The sequence below is a fragment of the Hyla sarda genome, chromosome 6 (assembly GCF_029499605.1).
Source record: "Hyla sarda isolate aHylSar1 chromosome 6, aHylSar1.hap1, whole genome shotgun sequence".
Taxonomy (NCBI): domain Eukaryota; kingdom Metazoa; phylum Chordata; class Amphibia; order Anura; family Hylidae; genus Hyla; species Hyla sarda.
The window spans coordinates 48172587-48197158 of record NC_079194.1 but is presented as its reverse complement, the minus strand read 5'-3'; the positions used below and the strand labels follow the sequence as shown (position 1 = coordinate 48197158).

Genomic DNA, 24572 nt, shown 5'->3' with positions numbered 1-24572 from the left:
CTGCCAGCAGTGGAATGTCCTCCTACCTTTGTTACATGACATTCATTGGATCCTTTATAATTGTGATATATGTCTCATTGTTTCAGTGAAACTGTTTTAGCTTTGTTCCAATCTATTGAATGAAGGTGGATGCACTCGACTAGTTAGCATATAAGAATTGGAACCTTATTTATCTACCTATTGTTCAGGCTTCCTGACTCTCTCTTTATTCTCTAAGGCCTTTGTATAGATCTTATACACTTTATAATATAGGAATTATTAAAGATGTTGCTTTTTTAACTTGTTAAGATATTAAAGAGGTACTCAAATTTTTAAAAATCACAATTTTTTCAAAAATCAACTGGTGCTAAAAAGGTAAACAGATGTGTAAATTATGTATAGAAAAATATTGCCCGGACCTTCCAAGGTAGTGTGATTGATTAAATAGACAATAGATAACTGGGTCGTACTCCAATAATAATTCAATGGTTATTTATTTAAAATGTATAGTGCATTACTCCTCACAGGGCCCTTGTGAGGAAAAACACATATAATGAATGTACAAGATTAAACGATCTTAAAATGTAAAAATATTAAAAAGTATCACTGGCATATAAGATAGCTCTATGTAGACAAATTCATATAACGTCTTTACGGTATTGTGAAGATGCAGTATAAATGTCCTTTTGTGTGGCAATTATAAATCAAAGTGGATACTCTGTTACCGATCCGGGATGATGTGGCTCTGTCAGCTCCCGTGCCTAGATATCACAGTCAGCGGTCTTGGATGGTGCTGTGGCTTTAACTCTCAAGATCCAGGTGTTATGCGGTGGTGGTCGTCCCAGGCTGGTGGCACTGGCAGGCGCCGATGGTGGAATCGCCGGGAGACCGTGCACTGGCAAGCGCCGATGGTAGATTTGTCAGGAGACCAAGCGCTGGCAGGCGCTGATGATATCGATCTCCTCACCGCTGGACTTGGAAGCCGGAGACTACACGCTTCCACCATCGGCGCCTGCCAGTGCCACCAGCCTGGGACGACCACCACCGCATAACACCTGGATCTTGAGAGTTAAAGCCACAGTACCATCCAAGACCGCTGACTGTGATATCTAGGCACGGGAGCTGACAGAGCCACATCATCCAGGACCGGTAACAGAGTATCCACTTTGATTTATAATTGCCACACAAAAGGACATTTATACTGCATCTTCACAATACCGTAAAGACGTTATATGAATTTGTCTACATAGAGCTATCTTATATGCCAGTGATACTTTTTAATATTTTTACATTTTAAGATCGTTTAATCTTGTACATTCATTATATGTGTTTTTCCTCACAAGGGGCCGTGTGAGGAGTAATGCACTATACATTTTAAATAAATAATCATTGAATTATTATTGGAGTACGACCCAGTTATCTATTATCTATTTAATCAATCACACTACCTTGGAAGGTCCGGGCAATATTTTTCTATACATATTTCGTTATTTTTTGCAGCTGTGGTATAGTTGCATGCCCTGTTGACCTCAGGTAGGGTTTACACATTAATTGTGAGCTGCACTTGCACCTTTTTTCCTTTTCTTCTGATGTGTAAATTATGTCTATTTAAAAATCTTAACCCTTCCAGTACTTATCAGCTGCTCTATGCTTCAGGGGAAGTTATGTAGTTCTTTCCAGTCTGACCACAGTGCTCTCTGCTGACACCTATGTTTGTGTCAGGAACTGTCCAGAGCAGGAGAAGTTTGCTATGGGGATTTGTTTCTATTTTGGAAAGTTCCTGACAAAGACAGAGGTGGCAGCAGAGAGCACTATGGTCAGACAGAAAACAATTCCAGAAAGAAATACAACTTCCTCTGGAGCATACAGTAGCTGATAAGTACTGGAAGGATAAAAATTTTAAAATTGAAGTAATATACAAATCTGTAGATAAATATAATGAACAAATTATATGACCAGTCCTCAAGGATATTGAAAAGAGTGAAAAAGAGAGAATAGAAAGGAAGAAGCAAAAAGATGGAGATAAAAGATGTGGACAAATTGACAGATAGTAGATCACAAATAAAAGTGAGAAGTATAGGGAAATTAAACTGATGCTGACTACAGTAATCCTATCTTGATTACTGTGATAATAAAAATTTCTGCAAAATAAAACTTAAACAGTCATGTACATTTATTAAGTGAAAATAATAATGAAATAATATTAAAACACCTGGGCAGGGCCATTGCCCAGGTATTAGAAATATGCTTAAAAAAATTAACTTATAAAATGATAGATTGCCAACCTTATTATAAAAATAATTGTTTATAACATATTGTATATAAGATAGCAGCCAATGACCAAAGTCAATGTGATAGTTCTAGTCTATTTTAGCAGCCACAGTAGTTGGTATTGTCCATCTCATGAAGCCAATGTACTGTATTGGTAACAAAATAGATACAAAGTGTCCGTTAAATGTAGCAGATGAGATGAGCGATACAGTGATGCCTCCCACTTTACTTCAAATAACGATCACAGTATAGGACATTCAGAGCGGTACCTTATTTGTAGTCTTCACCGTGTTGCACGGCAGCTGACTGTCTCCGGAGCAGCAGACTCCTGGAGACTGGGATGAATCAGCGCCCGCACGGACTAAAACAAGGGCAACCACCAACCTGGCATAGGTGCAGGGGTTCCTCCGGGAAGGCGTAAGTGGAGGTACGTTGGTCCCAAATGATGCACTATTGTTCTCTGTGATGTATAGAGCCGGCATCCATTATGAAGCAGTGGTTAAATGGAGTTATGCTGGGCACTATTCGCCCGTCGGCCTAAGGAGTAGCGATCGGCTGTGAGCCGGCGTCCTCGTGGTGTGAATAGCGCGCTATTCAATAGTGGGCCACGAGTCTGGGTACCGCAGCGCTGGCAAGGCGGTATTGGCTGACTTGGTGGCTGATGTAAACAAAAGATGGTTGTGGCAATGCTTAACCCCTTCAGGACCAAGCCCATTTTGGCCTTAAGGACCAGAGCGTTTTTTGCACATCTGACCACTGTCACTTTAAACATTAATAACTCTGGAATGCTTTTAGTTATCATTCTGATTCCGAGATTGTTTTTTCGTGACATATTCTACTTTAACATGGTGGTAAATTTTTGCGGTAACTTGCATCCTTTCCTTGTGAAAAATCCTAAAATTTGATGAAAAATTAGAAAATTTTGCATTTTTCTAACTTTGAAGCTCTCTGCTTGTAAGGAAAATGTATATTACAAATAAAAAAATTTTTTATTCACATATACAATATGTCTATTTTATGTCTGCATCATAAAAGTGACGAGTTTTTACTTTTGGAAGACATCAGAGGGCTTCAAAATTCAGCAGCAATTTTCCAATTTTTCACAAAATTTTCAAACTCACTATTTTTCAGGGACCAGTTCAGGTTTGAAGTGGATTTGAAGGGTCTTCTTATTAGAAATACCCCACAAAAGACCCCATTATAAAAACTGCACCCCCCAAAGTATTCAAAATGACATTCAGTCATCATTTTAACCCTTTAGGTGTTTCACAGGAATAGAAGCAAAGTGAAGGAGAAAATTCACAATCTTCATTTTTTACACTCGCATGTTCTTGTAGACCCAATTTTTGAATTTTTACAAGGGGTAAAAGGAGAAAATGTATACTTATATTTGTAGCCTGATTTCTCTCGAGTAAGCACATACCTCATATGTCTATGTAAATTGTTCGGCGGGCGCAGTAGAGGGCTCAGAAGGGAAAGAGCGATAAGGGGATTTTGGAGAGTACGTTTTTCTGAAATGGTTTTTGGGGGGCATGTTGCATTTAGGAAGCCCTTATGGTGCCAGAACAGCAAAAAACCCTCACATGGCATACCATTTTGGAAACTAGACCCCTTGAGGAACATAACAAGGAATAAAGTGAGCCTTAATACCCCACAGGGGTTTCACGACTTTTGCATATGTAAAAAAAAAAAATAAAAAAATTTCCACTAAAATGTGTGTTTCCCCCCTAATTTCACCTTTTTGCAAGGGTTAATAGCAGAAAATACCCCCCAAAATTTGTAACCCCATCTCTTCTGAGTATGGAGGTACCCCATAAGTTGACCTGAAGTGCACTATGGGCGAACTACAATGCTCAGAAGAGAAGGAGTCATATTTGGCTTTTTGAGAGCAAATTTTGCTCGAGGAGCATGTCGCATTTAGGAAGCCCCTAAGGTGCCAGAACAGCAAAAAAAAAAACACATGGCATACCATTTTGGAAACTAGACCCCTTGAGGAATGTAACAAGGGGTACAGTGAGCATTTGCCCCCCACTGGTGTCTGACAGATCTTTGGAACAGTGGGCTGTACAAGTTTTCATTTTCATGGACCACTGTTCCAAAGATCCGTCAGACACCTGTGGGGGGTAAATTCTCACTGCACCCCTCATTACATTCCGTGAGGGGTGTCGTTTCCGAAATGGGGTCACATGTGGGGTTTTGTTTTTTTTGCGTTTGTCAAAACCGCTGTAACAATCAGCCACCCCTGTGCAAATCACCTCAAATGTACATGGTGCGCTCTCCCTTCTGGGCCTTGTTGTGCGCCCCCAGAGCACTTTGCGCTCACATATGGGGTATCTCTGTAGTCGGGAGAAATTGCGTTACAAATTTTGGGGGGCTTTTTTCCCTTTTACCTCTTGTGAAAATGTAAAGTATAGGGCAACATCAGCATGTTAGTGTAAAAAATAAAAAATTTTTACACTAACATTCTGGTGTAGACCCCAACATTTCCTTTTCATGAAGGGTTAAAGAAGAAAAAGCCCCCCAAACCTTGTAACGCAATTTCTCCCGAGTACAGCGATACCCCATATGTGACCCTAAACTGTTGTCCTGAAATACGACAGGGCTCCAAAATGAGAGCGCCATGTGCATTTGAGGCCTAAATTAGGGATTTGCATAGGGGTGGACATAGGGGTATTCTACGCCAGTGATCCCCAAACAGGGTGCCTCCAGCTGTTGCAAAACTCCCAGCATGCGTGGACAGTCAACGGCTGTCCGACAATACTGGGAGTTGTTGTTTTTCAACAGCTGGAGGCTCTGCTTTGGAAACAGTGGTGTACCGGACGTTCTTATTGGGGGAGGGGGGCTGTGTAGGGGTATGTGTATATGTAGTGTTTTTAACTTTTTATTTTATTTTGTGTTCGTGTAGTGTAGTGTTTTTAGGGTACAGTCACATGGGCGGGGGATTACAGCGAGTTTCCCAGCGCAAAATTTGCTGCATCTCAAGATGCGAGAAACCCACTGTAAAAGCCTCGCCCATGTGAATGTACCCTGTACATTCACGGGGGTGGCGGGGCGGGGGGGGGGGGGGCTTGGGGGGGTTGCATCAGCTGTTGCAAAACCACAACTCCCAGCATGCATGGTCTGTTAGTGCATGCTGGGAGTCATAGTTTTGCAACAGCTGGAGGCACACAGGTTAGGAAACACTGAGTTAGAAACAATGTTTCCCAACCAGTGTGTCTCCAGCTGTTGCAAAACTACAACTCCTAGCATGCCCAGACAGCTGAAGGGCATGCTGGGAGTTGTAGTTCGGCAACATCTGAAGGGCCAGATGTTGCTTAACTAAAACTCCCAGCATGCCTGGACAGTCAGTGCATGCTGGGAGTTGTAGTTTTGCAACAGCTGGAAGAGCACAGATTGGAGACCATTATACAATGGTCTCCAAACTGGGGCCCTCCAGATGTTGCAAAACTACAACTCCCAGCATGCCCAGACAGCCAAAGGCTGTCTAGGCATGCTGGGAGTTGTAGTTTTCAGACTCCTAGAAGCAGCAGTGAAGATCTTCACTGCTGCCTCTGAGGAATACATACTTACCTGCCGGTCCCGTCGCTGCTGGTCCACGTGGCCGGTCCTGCCGCTGATCCTCGGTCCTGCCGCTGCTCCAGGTAAGTCCGCCGGTCCCCACGTGTTCCCCCCGTGTGCCGCAGGTCCCCGCGAGCCCCTGCAGCCTTCGTCCCCCGTTCTGCCCGACTTCCATGGGCGGGCAGTGCGGGGGATCTGAACTTTCACCCCAGATCACTGTGATTGGTCCACAGGGACCAATCACAGTGATCGCTGACCAGGACCATCAATGGATGGCCCTGGGGGTGAAGCAGAAGTTGTCCCCTGCTGGAAACAGCGGGACTTCTGCCAGTTAACCCGTGTGATGCTGCGCATCGCCGGGTTAACTGCATGTCATTTATAAACGCCGGGATGCGCGAACGCACTGCACAACCCGGCGTTTATATATGACATTCTGCGGGAAGGGGTTAAAGATTGAGGCTAAACGCGTTTCACCACAATTGTGGTATTCCTCAGTAGCCTTAATACATTAGAAAAAAGTTTTTCAGGTGTTTTAATATTATTTCATTATTATTTTCACTTCATAAATGTACATGACTGTTTAAGTTTTATTTTGCAGGTATTTTTATTATCACTGTAATAAAGATAGGATTACTGTAGTCAGCATCAGTTTAATTTCCCTATATTTCTCACTTTTATTTGTGATCTACTATTTGTCAATTTGTCCACATCTTTTATCTCCATCTTTTTGCTTCTTCCTTTCTATTCTTTCTCTATTTCACTCTTTTCAATATCCTTGAGGACTGGTCATACAATTTCTTCATAATATTTATCTACATATTTCTTGGTCTTGGGGTAATCAGACCTTACCAGTTAATCTCAGGCTATTTATTGATTGAGCTGCACTGCCCTTGATTTTATTATATAATTTACAAATCTGTTTACCTGTTTTAACCTTTTGGCAGCAGTTGATTTAAAAAAAAAATGTGTTTACCACCGGAGTACCCCTTTAATTTAGGGCTTTACAAATTTGTTTTGAATCTAGGAGCAGGCAAAAAAGTTAGGAGCCAGGATTCCTTTACATTACCAGTGTGATTAATTTTTATGCTGAAAGCTGTAGTTTCTACCGGTACTACTTTTCCGCAGTATTGACCTTTCGATCACTTTTTATTCATTTTTTCAAGGGTGTGATGTGACTAAAAATCAGCAGTCTTGACTTTTGCGTTAACGCTGCTGACCAGGTGTGGTCAGAAATATGATCATTTAATAACTGGACTCACCAATAAAGAAACAGAACTTGGCCGCACATCCACAGCTTGCACTATGATCTAATTGCTTCTCAGCATACTTTCAAAACCAAAAACCGAATTAAATAATTGTACAATTCCAAATTCAGCAAAACAAAAAATAAATGAATATAAATAAATATATATATAGACTTTTTTAGACTCTTCTGCCCCCCCCCCCCCCAGAGAACTTTTATAAACAATTGTACGGTTGCTTATATAGATTACTGTAATCCATAAACATTGCATTGAGGGGGGTTATCCAGGAATCGAGAAACAGAGCTAATTTTTTACAAAACCGCTCCCTGTCTGTCCCCAGGTTGTGTGTGGTAATACAACTTGGCTCCATTCACTTCAATGACACTAAGCTGCAGAACCACACCCAACCTGGAGACAGACAGAGAGCAGTTTTTGAAAGAAATTAGCTCTATTTTTCGAATACTGGATAACCCTGTTAACCCCTTAAGGACTCCTTTTTGCACTTTTGTTTTTTCCTCCTTACCTTTTAACCTCTTAAGGACCCAGGACATACGGGGACGTCCCCGCACCCTGGGCCTTAAGGACCCAGGACGTCCCCGTACGTCCTGGCGTTTTCCGGTTTCTGCCCCTCGCCGGGCAGAGATCGGAACCGGATGCCTGCTGAAATCCTTCAGCAGGCATCCAGGGCAAACGCCGAGGGGGGCCATGTAGGGGAAATCGCCCTTGCGATCTGCGGCGATACAGGGCTGATCGGGTCTCTGGGACCCGACCGCCCGGTAATTTCGCATGATCCCGACTGTCACAGACAGCCAGGACCATGCTGGAGTATAGGAGCGAGGTGGCAAGCCTGCCACCTCCTCCTATACCCTGCGATCTGCCGGTTAGTTAACCGACCAATCGCAGGAGGGGGGGGGGGGGCGGTTACTTCCTCCCGTCCTGCCCGGCCCCTAAAAGTCCGGAGAGGACCGGAGGAAGACCGGAGGACGCGGCGGGGGACGGGGGAGTGCTGGGGACCGGCCCCGGTACTTACCTCGTCCCTGAAGACCCGGATCCAGACGATGAAGATGGCGGCGGCGGCGACAGGTGAGTATATCTTCAGCCGCGGTCGGGCCCTTTACAGCAATGCACGTCGCCGTAAAGCAACATGCATTGCTGTAATAGGACCCTGTAAACTACAACTCCCAGCATGCCCAGACAGCCCTTGGCTTCTGGGCATGCTGGGAGTTGCAGTTTTGCAACTTCTGGAGGTCCACAGTTTTTGGACCACTGTGCCCTTCCAGATGTTGCAAAACTACACATCCTCAGCATGCTCTTACTGTCCAGGCATGCTGGGAGTTGTAGTGCTGTAACATCTGGCCCTTCAGATGTTGCAGAACTACAACTCCCAGCATGCCTGGACAGTTTTGGCATACTGGGGGTTGTAGTTTTGCAACATCTGGAAGGGCACAGATTGGGAACCACTGTATTAGTGGTCTGCAAAACTGTAGTCCTCCAGATGTTGCAAAACTACAACTTCAAGCATGCTGGGAGTTGTAGTTCGGCAACATCTGGCTCTAAAGATGTTGCCGAACTACTACCAGCATGTCTGAAAATGTTTGGGAGTTGTGGTTTTGCAACAGCTGGAGGCACACTGGTTGGGAAATATTGTTTCCTAACTCAGTGTTTCCCAACCCGTGTGCCTCCAGCTGTTGCAAAACCACAACTCCCAAACATTCTCAGGCATGCTGGGAGTAGTAGTTTTGCAACAGCTGGAGGTCCCCCCCCCCTGTGAATGTACAGGGTACATTCACATGGGCAGGGGGCTTACAGTGAGTATCGGGCTGCAAGTTTGCAATGCAGCAAATTTTGCGCGGCAGCTCAAACTCGCTGTAACCCCCCGCCCGTGTGACTGTACCCTAAAAACACTACACTTACACAAAATAAAATAAAAAGTAAAAAACACTACATATACACATACCCCTACACAGCCCCCCTCCCTCCCCAATAAAAATGAAAAACGCCTGGTACGCCACTCTTTCCAAAATGGAGCCTCCAGCTGTTGCAAAACAACAACTCCCAGTATTGCCGGACAGCTGTTGACTGTCCAGGCATGCTGGGAGTTTTGCAACAGCTGGAGGCACCCTGTTTGGGAATCACTGGCGTAGAATACCCTTATGTCCACCCCTATGCAAATCCCTAATTCAGGCCTCAAATGCACATGGCGCTCTCACTTTGGAGCCCTGTCGTATTTCAAGGCAACAGTTTAGGGCCATATATGGGGTATCGCCGTACTCGGGAGAAATTGACTAACAAATCTTGGGGGGCTTTTTCTCCTTTCACCCCTTATGAAAAGGTGAAGTTGGGGTCTACACCAGCATGTTAGTGTAAAAAAAAAAACTTTTTACACTAACATGCTGGTGTTGCCCTATACTTTTCATTTTGACAAGAGGTAAAGGGGAAAAAAGCCCCCCAAAATTTGTAACGCAATTTCTCCCGAGTACGGAGATACCCCATATGTGGGCGCAAACTGCTCTGGGGGCGCACAACAAGGCCCAGAAGGGAGAGTGTGCCATGTACATTTGAGGTGATTTGCACAGGGGTGGCTGATTGTTACAGCGGTTTTGACAAACGCAAAAAAAACAAAACCCCACATGTGACTCCATTTCGGAAACTACACCCCTCACGGAATGTAATGAGGGGTGGAGTGAGAATTTACACCCCACAGGTGTCTGACAGATCTTTGGAAGAGTGGGCTGTGCAAATTAAAAATGTTGTACAGCCCACTCTTCCAAAGATATGACAGACACCAGTGGGGGGTAAATGCTCACTTTACACCTTCTTACGTTCCTCAAGGGGTCTAGTTTCCAAAATGGTATGCCATGTGGGGGTTATTTTGCTGTCCTGGCACCATAGGGGCTTCCTATATGCGACATGCCCCCCGAGCAAATTTGCTCTCAAAAAGCCAAATATGACTCCTTCTCTTCTGAGCATTGTAGTTCGCCCGTAGTGCACTTCAGGTCAACTTATGGGGTACCTCCATACTCAGAGGAGATGTGGTTACAAATTTTGGGGGGTATTTTCTGCTATTAACCCTTGCAAAAATGTGAAATTTGGGGGGGAAACACCTTTTAGTGATTTTTTTTTTTTTTTTACGTATGCAAAAGTCGTGAAACCCCTGTGGGGTATTAAGGCTCACTTTATTTCTTGTTACGTTCCACAAGGGGTCTAGTTTCCAAAATGGTATGCCATGTGTTTTTTTTTTGCTGTCCTGGCACCATAGGGGCTTCCTAAATGCGACATGCCCCCGAGCAAAATTTGCTCTCAAAAAGCCAAATATGACTCCTTCTCTTCTGAGCATTGTAGTTCACCCATAGTACACCTCAGGTCAACTTATGGGGTACCTTCATACTCAGAAGAGATGGGGTTACAATGTTTGGGGGGTATTTTCTGCTATTAACCCTTGCAAAAATGTGAAATTTGGGGGGAAACACACATTTTAGTGAAATTTTATTTTTATTTTTTTACATATGCAAAAGTCGTGAAACTCCTGTGGGGTATTAAGGCTCACTTTATTCCTTGTTACGTACCTCAAGGGGTCTAGTTTCCAAAATGGTATGCCATGTGGGGGATTTTTGCTGTTCTGGCACCATAGGGGCTTCCTAAATGCAACATGCCCCCGAAAAACCATTTAAAAAAAACGTACTCTCCAAAATCCCCTTGTCGCTCCTTGGCTTCTGAGCCCTCTACTGCGCCCGCCGAACACTTTACATAGACATATGAGGTATGTGCTTACTCGAGAGAAATTGGGCTACAAATATAAGTATACATTTTCTCCTTTTTTCCGCTTGTAAAAATTCAAAAATTGGGTCTACAAGAACATGCGAGTGTAAAAAATGGAGATTGTGAATTTTCTCCTTCACTTTGCTGTTATTCCTGTGAAACACCTAAAGGGTTAAAACGCGGACTGAATGTCATTTTGAATACTTTGGGTGATACAGTTTTTATAATGGGGTCATTTGTGGGGTATTTCTAATATGAAGACCCTTCTAATCCACTTCAAACCTGAACTGGTCCCTGAAAAATTGTGAGTTTGGAAATTTTGTGAAAAATTGGAAAATTGCTGCTGAGCTTTGAAGCCCAGTGGTGTCTTCCAAAAGTAAAAACACGTAAATTTTATGATGCAAACATAAAATAGACATTGTATATGTGAATAAAAAAAACATTTATTTGGAATATCCATTTTCCTTACAAGCAGAGAGCTTCAAAGTTAGAAAAATGCAAAATTTTCAAATTTTTCATAAAATTTTGGGATTTTTCACCAAGAAAGGATGCAAGATACCACAAAATTATGTTAAAGTAGAATATGTCACGAAAAAACTATCTCGGAATCAGAATGATAACTAAAAGCATTCCAGAGTTATTAATGTTTAAAGTGACAGTGGTCAGATGTGCAAAAAATGGCCGGGTCCTGAGGTGTAAAATGGCTGGGTCCTTAAGGGGTTAAAAATCATAACCCTTTCAATTTTCCACCTAAAAATCCATATTATGGCTTATTTTTTGCGTCGCCAATTCTACTTTGCAGTGACATTAGTCATTTTACCCAAAAATGCATGGCGAAACGGAAAAAAAAATCATTGTGCGACAAAATCGGAAAAAAAAACGCCATTTTGTAACTTTTGGGGGCTTCCGTTTCTACGCAGTGCATATTTCGGTAACAATTACACCTTATCATTATTCTGTAGGTCCATACGGTTAAAATGATACCCTACTTATATAGGTTTGATTTTGTCGCACTTCTGGAAAAAATCCTAACTACATGCAGGAAAATGTATACGTTTAAAAATGTCATCTTCTGACCCCTATAACTTTTTTATTTTTGCACGTACAGGGCGGTATGAGGACTCCTTTTTTGCGCCATGATCTGAAGTTTTTATCGGTATGATTTTTGTTTTGATCGGACTTTTTGATCACTTTTTATTAATTTTTTTAATGGTATAAAAAGTGACCAAAATACGCTTTTTTGGACTTTGGAATTTTTTTGCGCGTACGCTATTGACCGTACGGCTTAGTTAATTATATATTTTTATAGTTCGGACATTTACGCACGCGGCGATACCACATATGTTTATTTAATTTTTTTTACACTGTTTTATTTTTTTTAATGGAAAAGGGGGGTGATTCAAACTTTTATTAGGGAAGGGGTTAAATGACCTTTATTAACACTTTTTTTTTACATTTTTTTGCAGTGTTACAGGTCCCATAGGGACCTATAACACTGCACACACTGATCTCCTATTCTGATCACTGGCGTGTATTAACACGCCTGTGATCAGCATTATCGGCGCTTGACTGCTCCTGCCTGAATCTCAGGCACGGAGCAGTCATTCGTCGATCGGACACCGAGGAGGCAGGTAAGGGCCCTCCCGGTGTCCGATCAGCTGTTCGGGACGCCGCAATTTCACCGCGGCGGTCCCGAACAGCCCGACTGAGCAGCCGGGATACTTTCAGTTTCACTTTAGAAGCGGCGGTCAGCTTTGACCGCCGCTTCTAAAGGGTTAATACCGCACATCTCCGCGATCGGCGATGTGTGGTATTAGCCGCGGGTCCCGGCCGTTGATGAGCGCCGGCACTGAAGCGATATGATGCAGGATCGCGGTGCGATCCCGCTTCATATTGCGGGAGCCGGCGCAGGACGTAAATATACGTCCTGCGTCGTTAAGGGGTTAAAGGAATACTCCCCTTGAATTTTTTTTTTTTTTAGATGAACTGGTGCCAGGAAGTTAAACAGGTTTGTAAATTACTTCTATTTAAAAAATGTTATTCTTCCAGTACTTATCAGCTGCTGTATGCTCCAGAGGAAGTTCTTTTCTTTTTGAATTTCCTTTCTGTCTGACCATAGTTCTCTCTGCTGACACCTCTGTGCCTTTTTGGAACTGTCCAGAGTAGGAGCAAATCCCCATAGCAAACCTATCCTGCTCCGGACAGTTCCAGAAATGGACAGAGGTGTCAGCAGAAAGCGCTGTGGTCAGATTGGAAGAAGCATACAGCAGCTGATAAGTACAGGAAGGATTAAGATTTTTTAATAGAAGTAAATTACAAATCTGTTTAACTTTCTGGTCCCAGTTGCTAAAAAAAAAAAAAAATTTCCCCAGGGCAGTACCCTTTTAACAATAAAATGACAGACGTAGGAGTGATCTTTGTTCCTCATTATGTCATGTCAGCTGTAGATAGCAGCTGGTGGTTGCCGGGTATGTTTCGGCTCTGGCTCCTGTCATACTTCCGCACCCGGCCCATGATGTAAATACATGTCGTGGGCCAGAATAGGTTAAGCTATCCAACCCTCTTTATCATGGGGAAGATCTGTGAAAGAAACAAAGGGAGGGTCCACTAGTTGCCCCTCTTCCTCCCATGGGATTTTGGAAGCTATTTTGGCCACCTGCTGCTCTGACCACCGCTGTACCTGATTAGAAGGCCAAGGAAGATAGCTTTCTGACCGGGATGTCCTCCTCTGCTTCCCCAGTAACACATAACTTCTACTGAGCCGGACGTGCAGAGCACCCACTGAAGCGGCTTGTTACTCTTCCCCCTGGTCAGACATACCAACTGCGATGAAATGGGTAGTGTTGGGCACAATCTGAGGCAGCTGTGCAAAGGGACCAGCTGCAGCATCCTCCTAATGGAAAGGTCTGGCAAAAACCTAGGAGCCAAAACAATATTTTTAGACCATGGCGACCTGGCACCTGGCATTTGTCTAGCCTGCATTTTTCTTTGCACACTCAAATTGTTTTTTAAGGATACTACTAGCTGAGTTCCCGGCGTTGCCCGGTTTTTCCTTCCTAAACCTTGTGGGGAGGAAAATAAACAAAGGAGGAAACTTTTGACTTCATATCCCGTCCTCATATATTGTTGTCATTTCCCATCCTCATATCCCGACCTCCTATCCCGTCCTGATATCCCGTCCTGATATCCCGTCCTCCTATGCCGTCCTGATATCCCGTCCTCCTATCCCGTCCTCCTATCCCGTCCTCCTATCCCGACCTCCTATCCCAACCTCCTATCCCGACCTCCTATTCCTACCTCCTATCCCGACCTCCTATCCCGTCCTCCTATCCCGTCCTCCTATCCCGTCCTCCTACTATCCCGTCCTCCTATCCCGTCCTCCTATCCCGTCCTCCTATCCCGTCCTCCTATCCCGTCCTCCTATCCCGTCCTCCTATCCCGTCCTCCTATCCCGACCTCCTATCCCGACCTCCTATCCCGACCTCCTTTCCCGTCCTCCTATCTCTACCTCCTATCCCGACCTCCTATCCCGACCTCCTATCCCGACCCGTAATATGTGTACCAGGTATTGAAATATCTCCTGCCGTACGGAAGTTATGTGGGAACATACATTTCCCATTGATTTGCATGGGACTTTAAACAAAAACTCCGACCCTCACAAATGGGGGTAGTTAGGGGTTAAATTAACTATCCTATATTTTAAGTGGACATATAAGTAACATGTGACCAAGTATTATCGAAATATCTCCAGTCATTGGGAAGTTATGCATCTATGTATATAAAACTCAATGTATGTATGTGTGTATGTATGTGTGTATGTATGTATGTGTGTATGTATGTATGTATGTATGTATGTGTGTATGTTCCAGCATCACGTCCAAACGGCTAAAGATATTAACATGAAACTTGGCACACATGTTACTTATATGTCAACAACAAACATAGGTAGGTGATTTAACCCTTACTCACCCCAATTTGGCAGGGGCGGGGTTTTTGTTTAAAGTCCTAAACAAGTCTATGGGAAATATATATTACTGCATAACTTCCAAATGGCTGGAGATATTTCGATAATACTTGGTCACATGTTACTTATACGTCCACTTAAATATAGGATAGTTAATTTAACCCTTAACTACCCCCATTTGTGAGTGTTGGGGTTTTGGTTTAAAGTCCCATGCAAATCAATGGGAAATGTATGTTCCCACATAACTTCTGTACGGTTGGAGATATTTCAATACCTGGTACACATATTACAGGTCGGGATATGAGGATGGGATGGGAGGACGGGATGGGAGGACGGGATGGGAGGACGGGATGGGAGGACGGGATGGGAGGACGGGATGGGAGGTCGGGATGGGAGGTCGGGATAGGAGGTCGAAATAGGAGGACGGGATATGAGGAAGGGATAGAAGGACGGAATAGGAGGTCGGTATGGGAGGATGGGATAGGAGGTCAGGATAGGAGGACGGGATATGACAACAATATATGAGGACGGGATATGAAGGCAAAAGCTTCCTCCTTTGTTTATTTTCCTCCCCAAAAAAGGATTTGGAAGGAAAAACCGGGCAACGCCGGGTACTCAGCTAGTATATATATATATATATATAGACTTGTGTGGGACTTTAAACAAAAACCCCGACCCTGGCAAATGGGAGTGAGTAAGGGTTAAATCACCTATCCTATGTTTGTTGATGACATATAAGTAACACACTTACATTGAGTTTTATATATATATATATATATATATATATATATATATATATATATATAGATTTACTTTTTTTTTTGCTGATATCTTGATCTTTGTAAAGTTACAAACCTATTTTATTTTACAAATGCATTTTATCCTTAATCGGCAAAGAAACTGACTTTTTATTTGCCAATTACGGACAAAAATGCATGCAATAAAACATGTCTATACATTGTGCGATGTGTGAACTTAGCCTTATTTAATTTTTATTTTCTTTTCCTGTCTAATGGTTTTCTTATCCTACTCTACATCAATCCTACAACCTTTTGCACAGATTCTGTGTGTGAGACCTTCAGTACCTGCACTTCTTGTAAAATTGTTTCTATTCAGCTCAGTGAAAAGGTAAAAATAATCCCACGGGTCAGTTTACGAGTTTTAACAAATTGACATATTGTCCATGTAGATAGACCGAGGAATTTTTTAGAATTTTCTTAACCTTTGTCAAGGCTTTGCTTCAACCTTTCAACCTAATCTCAGCCCTCCTGTTCTGACATTCTAGATGTGCACCCAGGGCTGGTGCAAGGATTTTTACCACCCTAGACGAAAATCATTTTCCCGACCCTTTACCTTGCCCAATGGCTCCACCCTTTGAAACGCCCCACCTTATTACTGCGGTGACACACTGTAACAAACCTCCTCCTCATATAATCTCCTTACTATTGGGGTGACACACTGTAACAAACCTCCTCCTTGTAATCCCCTTATTACTGGGGTGACACACTGTAACAGACCTACTCCATGTAATCACCTTATTACTGGGGTGACACACTGTAACAAACCTCCTCCTCATGTAATCTCCTTATTACTGGGGTGACACACTGTAACAAACCTCCTCCTCATGTAATCTCCTTACTACTGAGGTGACACACTGTAACAAACCTCCTCCGTGTAATCACCTTATTACTGGGGTGACACACTGTAACAGACCTACTCCATGTAATCACCTTATTACTGGGGTGACACACTGTAACAAACCTCCTCCTCATGTAATCTCCTTACTACTGGGGTGACACACTGTAACAAACCTCCTCCTCATATAATCTCCTTACTACTGAGGTGACACACTGTAGCAAACCTCCTCCATGTAATCACCTTATTACTGGGGTGACACACTGTAACAAACTTCCTCCTCATGTAATCTCCTTACTACTGGGGTGACACACTGTAACACACCTCCTTCACATGTAATCTCCTTACTACTGGGGTAATGGTGCGGGGCGGGAGTTGGGGCGGATTTATGGAGGCGCGTGCAATGTCAGGATGCTGGAAGTACCTGGCCTGCCTGTCTGCCTCGGGGGTGGCACTGCGCTCCTCCAGCAGGCTGAAGAATGCAGATTATTATGGGACTGGGGGAAGGGGGGTGCAACGGTGCTGCTGGCTAGATGGTTGCTTTGAATAAGCAGCAGGTACTTCGGATGCTGGCTACTAACTTTCTTGCAACAGGCACAGCGGCGCCCCCATCAAGAGGGCTCCCTATGCAGCTGCCTATTTTGCCTATAGGCAGAACCGGCCCTATAGGCAGAACCGGCCCTGCGTGCAAAATTCTTTGTCTTAAGAAACTCAGACAAGGTGACCTGAGAACAATTTAACCCTTCTTGTCTAAGTTTGACTCAGATGCGGAGGTGGACGCCTAAATGAGTGCAATAGGTTGGTGGAGACGAATGAAAAACAAATATTTCCCAGCAACGGCGCTTCTCCAGCGTAAAAAATAATTTATTAATAAAGCTTGGTTTATGTGAAAGAATTTGCACATTTAACAAGTTTCAAGTTTGAAATGAACTCTTTCTCAAGTGTGCATGCACTTGAGAAAGAGTTCAGTTCAAACTTGAAACGCGTTGAATGTGCAAAAATAGTTTTTTTCAATCGTCTCCACCATCCTGTTTCCACAGCCAAAGCTCCAGAGGGTATGCGGCTGTTCCAGGGCTGCTGACTAACACTGCATTACACGATACGCCATTGGAGATGTTGTGCTCTGACCGCAGCCTATTCTGGTAAGCGGATTGCTTGAATTCTACTATACTCCTATTCAATTGGTTAATGCACTAGGAGCGTGCAGTACACGTATATTTCTACTTACCTTCCCATGTTAACTACATAAAAAATGTGCATACTGTACCATGTGCTATATGTAGGTTTGACCAAATGGATTGGTGAAATTGAGAAGAGTTATGAGTGGTTAAATAGTTATACAGTAGATCAGGGATCAGATTCCTTTTTAAACATTTTTCGAAAAAGAGAATATATGGGAGAACTGATCGGGTTTAAACAGGTTCTCAGATGGAATTTTTTTTTTTTAAATCAACCGGTCCCAAAAAGTTAAACAGATTTGTAAAAAATTACTTTTATTTAAAAATCTTAATCCTTTTAGTACTTATCAGCTGCTCTATGTTCCAGAGAAAGTTGTGTAGTTCCTTCCAGTCTGACCACAGTGCTCTCTGCTGACGCCTCTGTCCATGTCAGGAACTATCCAGAGCAGGAGAGGTTTGCTATGAGTTCCTGACATGGACAGAAGTGTCAGCAGAGAGCACTATGGTCAGACTGGAAAGAACTACACAACTTCCTGTGGAGCATACAGCAGCTGATAAGTACTGTAAGGATTAAGATTTTTACAAATCTGTATAACTTTCTGGTATCAGTTGATTAAAAAAAAAATGTTTTCCACCAGAGTACCCCTTTAAGATTCCCGGGGGGTCTGAGTAGTTCAGAATATTTCACATTTGGAGACTATTAGGAAGACAAGTCACTCATTCATTGACATGGCCATATTGACTAGGTCCAAGATTCACGATGAATCAGAAAAGTTCTATGTGATTCATGTTTAGAGAATCAATGGAAAAGTGAGTTTTTAAAGATTTACTCATCCGTACAGATAATAGAATTGATCCTGATCAAGATTCACCGTGCATCAGAATGGCTCAATGTCATTTATCTTTGACGAATCAATGAAAAAAAGAGTTTTTTTAACCATTACCGAAACTTATCAGAAAAAATGATTTTGAGTTTCCGGCTTGTAGATGGATGAATCCTGCATAGTCTGTACAGGTCAGCGCTGACTCCTGCTGTGACTACCTGGTGAGAATGGGGCTGGAAGGTCCTACTATAATCTCTAATGGTTGTTAGATCACAAGAATACTGGGGAAGTGTGGGGGTGTGATGAATATTTACTTTATATTCAATTTTTAATTTCCCTTTGAGTGGGCACAAGCTAATATTAGAGCAAATAACCCTGGGTTCACCTTCCTTGACTCTCTATAATGCATGGAGACCTTAAAGGGGTACTCCACCCCTAGACATCTTTTCCCCTATCCAAAGGATAGGGGATAAGATGTCTGATCGCAGGGGTCCCGCCGCTGGGGACCCCCGCAATATAGAATGCGGCACCCACCTATTTCTGCTCCGGAAGTGCTGGAGGGTCTAGGTCCCGACCACCGGAACGGAAGTCCGTGACATCACGACTCCGCCCCCGTGTGACGTCACGCCCCATCCCCTCAATGCAAGTCTATGGGAGGGGGCGTGACGGCCGTCACGCCCCCTCCCATAGACTTGCATTGAGGGGATGGGGCGTGACGTCACACGGGGGCGGAGTCGTGACGTCACGGTCTTCCGTTCCGTTGGTCGGGACCCAGACCCTCCAGCGCAGTCACGCCCCCTCCCATAGACTTGCATGGGCCGTGACGTCACACGGGGGCGGAGTCGTGACATCACGGATTTCCGTTCCGGTGGCCGTCACGCCCCCTCCCATAGACTTGCATTGAGGGGATGGGGCGTGACGTCACACGGGGGCGGAGTCGTGACGTCACGGTCTTCCGTTCCGTTGGTCGGGACCCAGACCCTCCAGCGCAGTCACGCCCCCTCCCATAGACTTGCATGGGCCGTGACGTCACACGGGGGCGGAGTCGTGACATCACGGATTTCCGTTCCGGTGGTCGGGACCCAGACCCTCCAGCGCTTCCGGAGCAGAAACAGGTGGGTGTTGCATGCTATATTGCGGGGGTCCCCAGCGGCGGGACCCTCGCGATCAGATATCCCCTATCCTTTGGATAGGGGATAAGATGTCTAGGGGTGGAGTACCCCTTTAACAGAAGCAGGACACAGCTTTCAGAATCACTTTTTCTAATCTTCTAAACTGAAGAATTAACCCTTAAAGGGGTACTCCACTGCACACATCTTATCCCCTATCCAAAGTATACCGCTTACCCCTGGGCCGTTCAATGTGGAGAAGGGCGACAAATCAAGCCCAAAATGAATTACACATAGTTTGGATTCTGAAGACCAGTTTCTAAAACTCTGGCTTCCATTGCTGACACTGCAAGGAAAACTAAAGCAAGGTCTTGGTATTCGAGGTGAATCAGATACTGTCCATGCTGATCAGGCAGTGATCCTGAGCTGTGTGTATTTTTTGGTGTCACAAGTTGACCCTAAAGTTGCATTTGAGGAGGCCGAGCTTTCTTCCAGCCTTCTTCATGCCTCCTTGGTGCGGGCGGCGTACAGGAGTAGCGATATTTCAGCAATATTGCTATTTTCGTGCAAAAATATTTCTTTAGAGCATGTACCCCACTGGAACACCTCCGTACATGACCCTATGTGTGAATTTAGCCGAAGAATGGGATTATGGGCATAGATATTTTTCACTTCCAGCATTGACGTGGCAATAGTACAGTTGTAGACGTTTTCTTTAGATTCCAGACACTTGATCCCTGAGTTGTATGAGTTATGTATGTGAAATACTTGAAATACCTTGTAGCGTAAAATAACCCAGAATTTCCCATGTGGGTCATTATGGACTTTGTGCAATCGCAGTGAGAAAATCATTGCAAAACATGCACACCTCTATGTGAGTAATATATAGGAGCATCCATCTAAATAGGGCACAGGATGGGGTGTATTTTTAAGGGGAGACATTACCAAAGTCACAATTGTAAAAAAAAAAGTATTAAAAATTAAAAAACAAAATTGGGCCTGGCCTTCTATTATTCCTTATGTCCATACAAAATTTATGTTTTCATAAAGACAAACAGCCTCATTAAAAAAAAAAAATCCAAGGGCACATTATGTATTGGTTCTTTGCTAAACCAATATCATAGAGCAATATATATATATATATATATATATATATATATATATATATATATATATATATATAGTATGTATATAGATTACAGTCCATGCAATAGAAGAAAAATGGCGCAGCACTCAAAAAGATGCAAAAAAAATAACGGTGAGTATATTCCATCATGTCCAACAAAGAAAGCGATGTTTCAGTTCCTCAATGGAGCTTTTTTCAAGCATGCTTGATAAAAAGCTCCATTGAGGAGCTGAAACATCGCTTTCTTTGTTGGACATGATGGAATAAACTCACCGTTATTTTTTTTGCATCTTTTTGAGTGCTGCGCCATTTTTCTGATATATATTATAGATTCTGTATATAAGTTAACCATGTTTTAGTGTACTTTTTGCACTTTTTGTCAGCAATCTCCTTTGTATGGTGTGCAGTGAGTTCAGAGTAAGGAGATCTGCATAGATCTTTTTGTGTAATAGGTTAATTGGAAAGGTGGTGTCACACACAGGCCCTGATTTACTAAAGGCCCTGATTTTCTCGGTTTATGCGCCTAAATTTTCGTTGCACCATCTGAGCGATTAATTCTGCGCCCAAATTTTACACCGCACAACCTACACTTTGGAAAACACTTGAGTGTTTTTTTATTACAAGAAAATGGGCGTGGTTAACAAAAAAATGGGCGTGTTCCCAACAAAAAGCAGAAATTACTTGGAGTACTTCCCAAAAAAATCCTGAAAAAGCGTGAGTTTGGCTCACAGAATAACCGACAGTCAAGAGGATGTGTAAAAACTACCAAAAGTGAGTGATTTTGGCAAGGGCACAGCTTAACGTGGTGGGGAGTGCTTAAAATATTTTCTTTTTTTTTCATTGTTTTACAGTTCTACACAAGGATTTTTAGAATATGCAAAGCATTTTAAACTTTAAAATATGCCTTTAATTGTGTGTGTATATATATATATATATATGTGTGTGTGTGTATATATATATATATATATATATATATATATGTGTGTGTGTGTGTTTTTAAACTCCTATATTAGATAGTCTAAGTCCATTTACATTTTTTTTGTTCTATTTTGTTGCTTAATTCCCGTTAAATCTTGTGTTTTGCTTGTCTGGTTTGGCACATGCTATTGATGATTTGTATTCTATATGTTTTTTAGTTTTTTTCTTTTAACTCGGAGTCTGTGCGACACATTTTCCCGTGCGACACAAAAAAAAACATGCGACAGGAAATGAACCGACACGTGCAACACATTAGTAAATCATTTCCCAGAAAAAGAGGAGTGAAAGTCTAAAACACTCCAGAAAGAACACTCGGATTTTAGTAAATCAGGGCCATTGTGTCAGATCCTGCCCCTTCATATATTTTATAACTTTGTATTCAGTTACTATTTCACAATGAATATTTACATGAGAACAAAACTCATGTCTGTAATATGAGATAAGAGACATCAGTGATCGTTTACCTGATGGATTATAAGTAATGATACCATTGTTGATATATACTCACTTCCGCCTCTTGGTTTAGTGCGGTGAGTTTATTTACTTGTTACGTCACTTCTCAGATTTTTTTAGTGTCTCATCCGAAATAAGGCCACCTCTAAGTGGTGGATGGGGGACACGTTTTGATCAAAAAGTGCGCTAAGAGCCTCAAATGTACTTTTCTAGTTTATATAGCAGTAATGCAATTCAGTATATTCCATATCTACAGAACTCATGTGCCTCATGCATTAGCATTTCTATTGCAGACTTTGTCAATTCAACTAGTGAAAATGTGGCGGGGTGTGAGGTGCAGGGTAGATGCAGGGCAGATGTTATGGCTCAAGGGGCAGATGGTATTAACCCCTTCTTGTCGTCACGCCAGGGCATGGTTTAGCCTTAACCACCCGAAGGTAATACCGCTGATCCTGGGTTAGGCAGGGGCAATGAAGACACCAACGCCAGATTAAGGATAACAGCAGCTTTACTGAGGCAAGACAGGTGATACAGTCTTTACAGTACAGCCAAATATCCCAGGGAGGTGACCAGTGACACAGGAGGACCTCGCAGGCTTGCTGGGACTTGCAGTAGTTAGACTGACTTTAGTGCAGGTCACGGTGACTACAGATGGACTTGACTTGACAGATATGGTGACTGACAATAAGATGACTTGACTTACTGATGACCGACTTGTGGCTACAGGACTTTAGGCTTGAGGCCTCCAATGCTCTGGACACAGACACTGAGACGACTGCACTGGACCTCAGCATACAACAGAAGAGAGAGATTACAGCCCCTCCCCTGGTTATATAGGGGGGATGTGCAAGGAGCCCATAGGTCACTTGAGGGGGTCACCTGGTCACTGAAGCCCTCTGGGTAGCAATCATGCGAAACAAACATTAAAGCAACAGTACATTAAATCAGGCAAACCTATATACATAATGGGGTATGCTGCAGGGGAGCCCAGGGGACATGCAGGGACTCTGCCTGACGGGGCAGGAGGACAGTACGAGGCCATATCATCCTGTACTGGGACATCACAAAATGTTTACCATTGTTGCCCAGGGGTTGTGTTGGGTGTTAAAACTTGTCCTCCCTCATTCAAGTAAAGGGGCCTGAGGTACAGTACCTGAATTATTGTTGTAATGTCCCAGTACAGTACATGGTCCTGTGCTACCTTTAGGCCCTGTCAGGTAGAGACCCTCAGTGACCTGGGGGCTCCCCTGCAAGGTCTCCCCCTGTTGTTTCCAGAATGTTGTGTATACTGCTTTAATGCCTAGACAGTCTCCTAATGTATCGGTAGTACAAAGGACCTGTGGGAGGTCTAAAGGACCTGTGTAAGTCTGTCACATGTTATGTTATGCAGTCACATGATTTGTTGTCACATGTTCTCCCAGAGAGCACCAGCTTAACCTATGACCCGCAGCTTGACCAATGGGCTTTAGTCCAGCCCCCACTATATAAAGGGGCGGCCATTAAAATTCACTATTTTCTCTTCTGCTGCAAGCAGCTCATGGAGATCAAGTCTTTGCTGAGGAACAGTTAACACCAGAGATCTCAGGACAAGTGATCAGCATCTGGAAGACCCCAAAAGCCACAGTCATTCCAGTAAGTCTCAAGTCTATGTCTGCTGTCACTGAAACTAGTCAAGTCCTGCATATAGTCAAGTCCAATCTCAAGTCAAGTTAATTAAAAGTATATTGGTTCAGCAATCTGCGAGGTCCTTCTGGGTCCTGGCAACCTCTCTGGGAAATCTGGCCTTAGCAGTGAAGATAATTCCATCTGTCTTATACTCAGTAAAGCCTCCGTTTGACCATAACTGGTTGTGGACTCTCATTTTACTACTAGCAACTGGGATAGCGGAGAAACCGGGGGTATGGTGTTCCGGAACCCTAAAACCACACTGGCGTCACGAACACTAGGGGTTAACAACATCTTGCCCCCGGGGTTAATATCATCTGATCCCACCGCTCACACCACTACACCCGTGGTTCCGCCATACACCCGTGGGTTACCACATTGTAATTTAGTGGCACTATTAAAAAAAAAAAAACTTTTGACATGTCACACAAAGATTGGCCGGGGTGTCAGTGCTGAAACCCCACCCAATTGCTAAATATAACCGTGAGTCTGTGCACTTCTCACCCTGGCTCTCCTGTAATGAGTCAGATTGGGCAGCAGACCGGGGGAAAAATCACACAGCCAGGTGCCTCTTACTGCTACATTTGGCAAACAGTGGGGGGCTCAGCACGGAGACCCTGACGGATCAAAACTTTTGGCATGACAGTTTTTCAAAATGATAGGTCCACTTTAAGGCACTGCTCAGGAAATGGATTTGTACAGCAGAATTGCACTTTGATTCGCATGTCGATTAGCCCGATAAAGTTTTCTCACATATTTTGTGTTAAAGGGGTATTCTGGCCTTAGACATCTTATCCCCTATCCAGTGGCCATCACGCCCCTTCCCATC

At 43.4% G+C, this 24572-nt stretch overlaps 1 protein-coding gene across 3 annotated transcripts in view; it reads left to right on the top strand.

The window, feature by feature from the left end:
- The window catches only part of PLA2G4A (phospholipase A2 group IVA), a 118052-nt gene that overhangs the window by 20055 nt on the left and 73425 nt on the right, over window positions 1–24572 (top strand). Inside the window, exon 1 of one of the 3 annotated variants that reach the window (XM_056523620.1) lies at window positions 2657–2677. The exons of 1 other annotated variant lie outside the window; for it this stretch is intronic. The gene's annotated coding sequence lies outside the window, so the exon portion shown is untranslated. Of the gene's footprint in view, window positions 1–2656; window positions 2678–23571; window positions 23711–24572 lie in introns of those variants that run through there. One more of the 3 variants, XM_056523619.1, reaches the window with a different exon arrangement.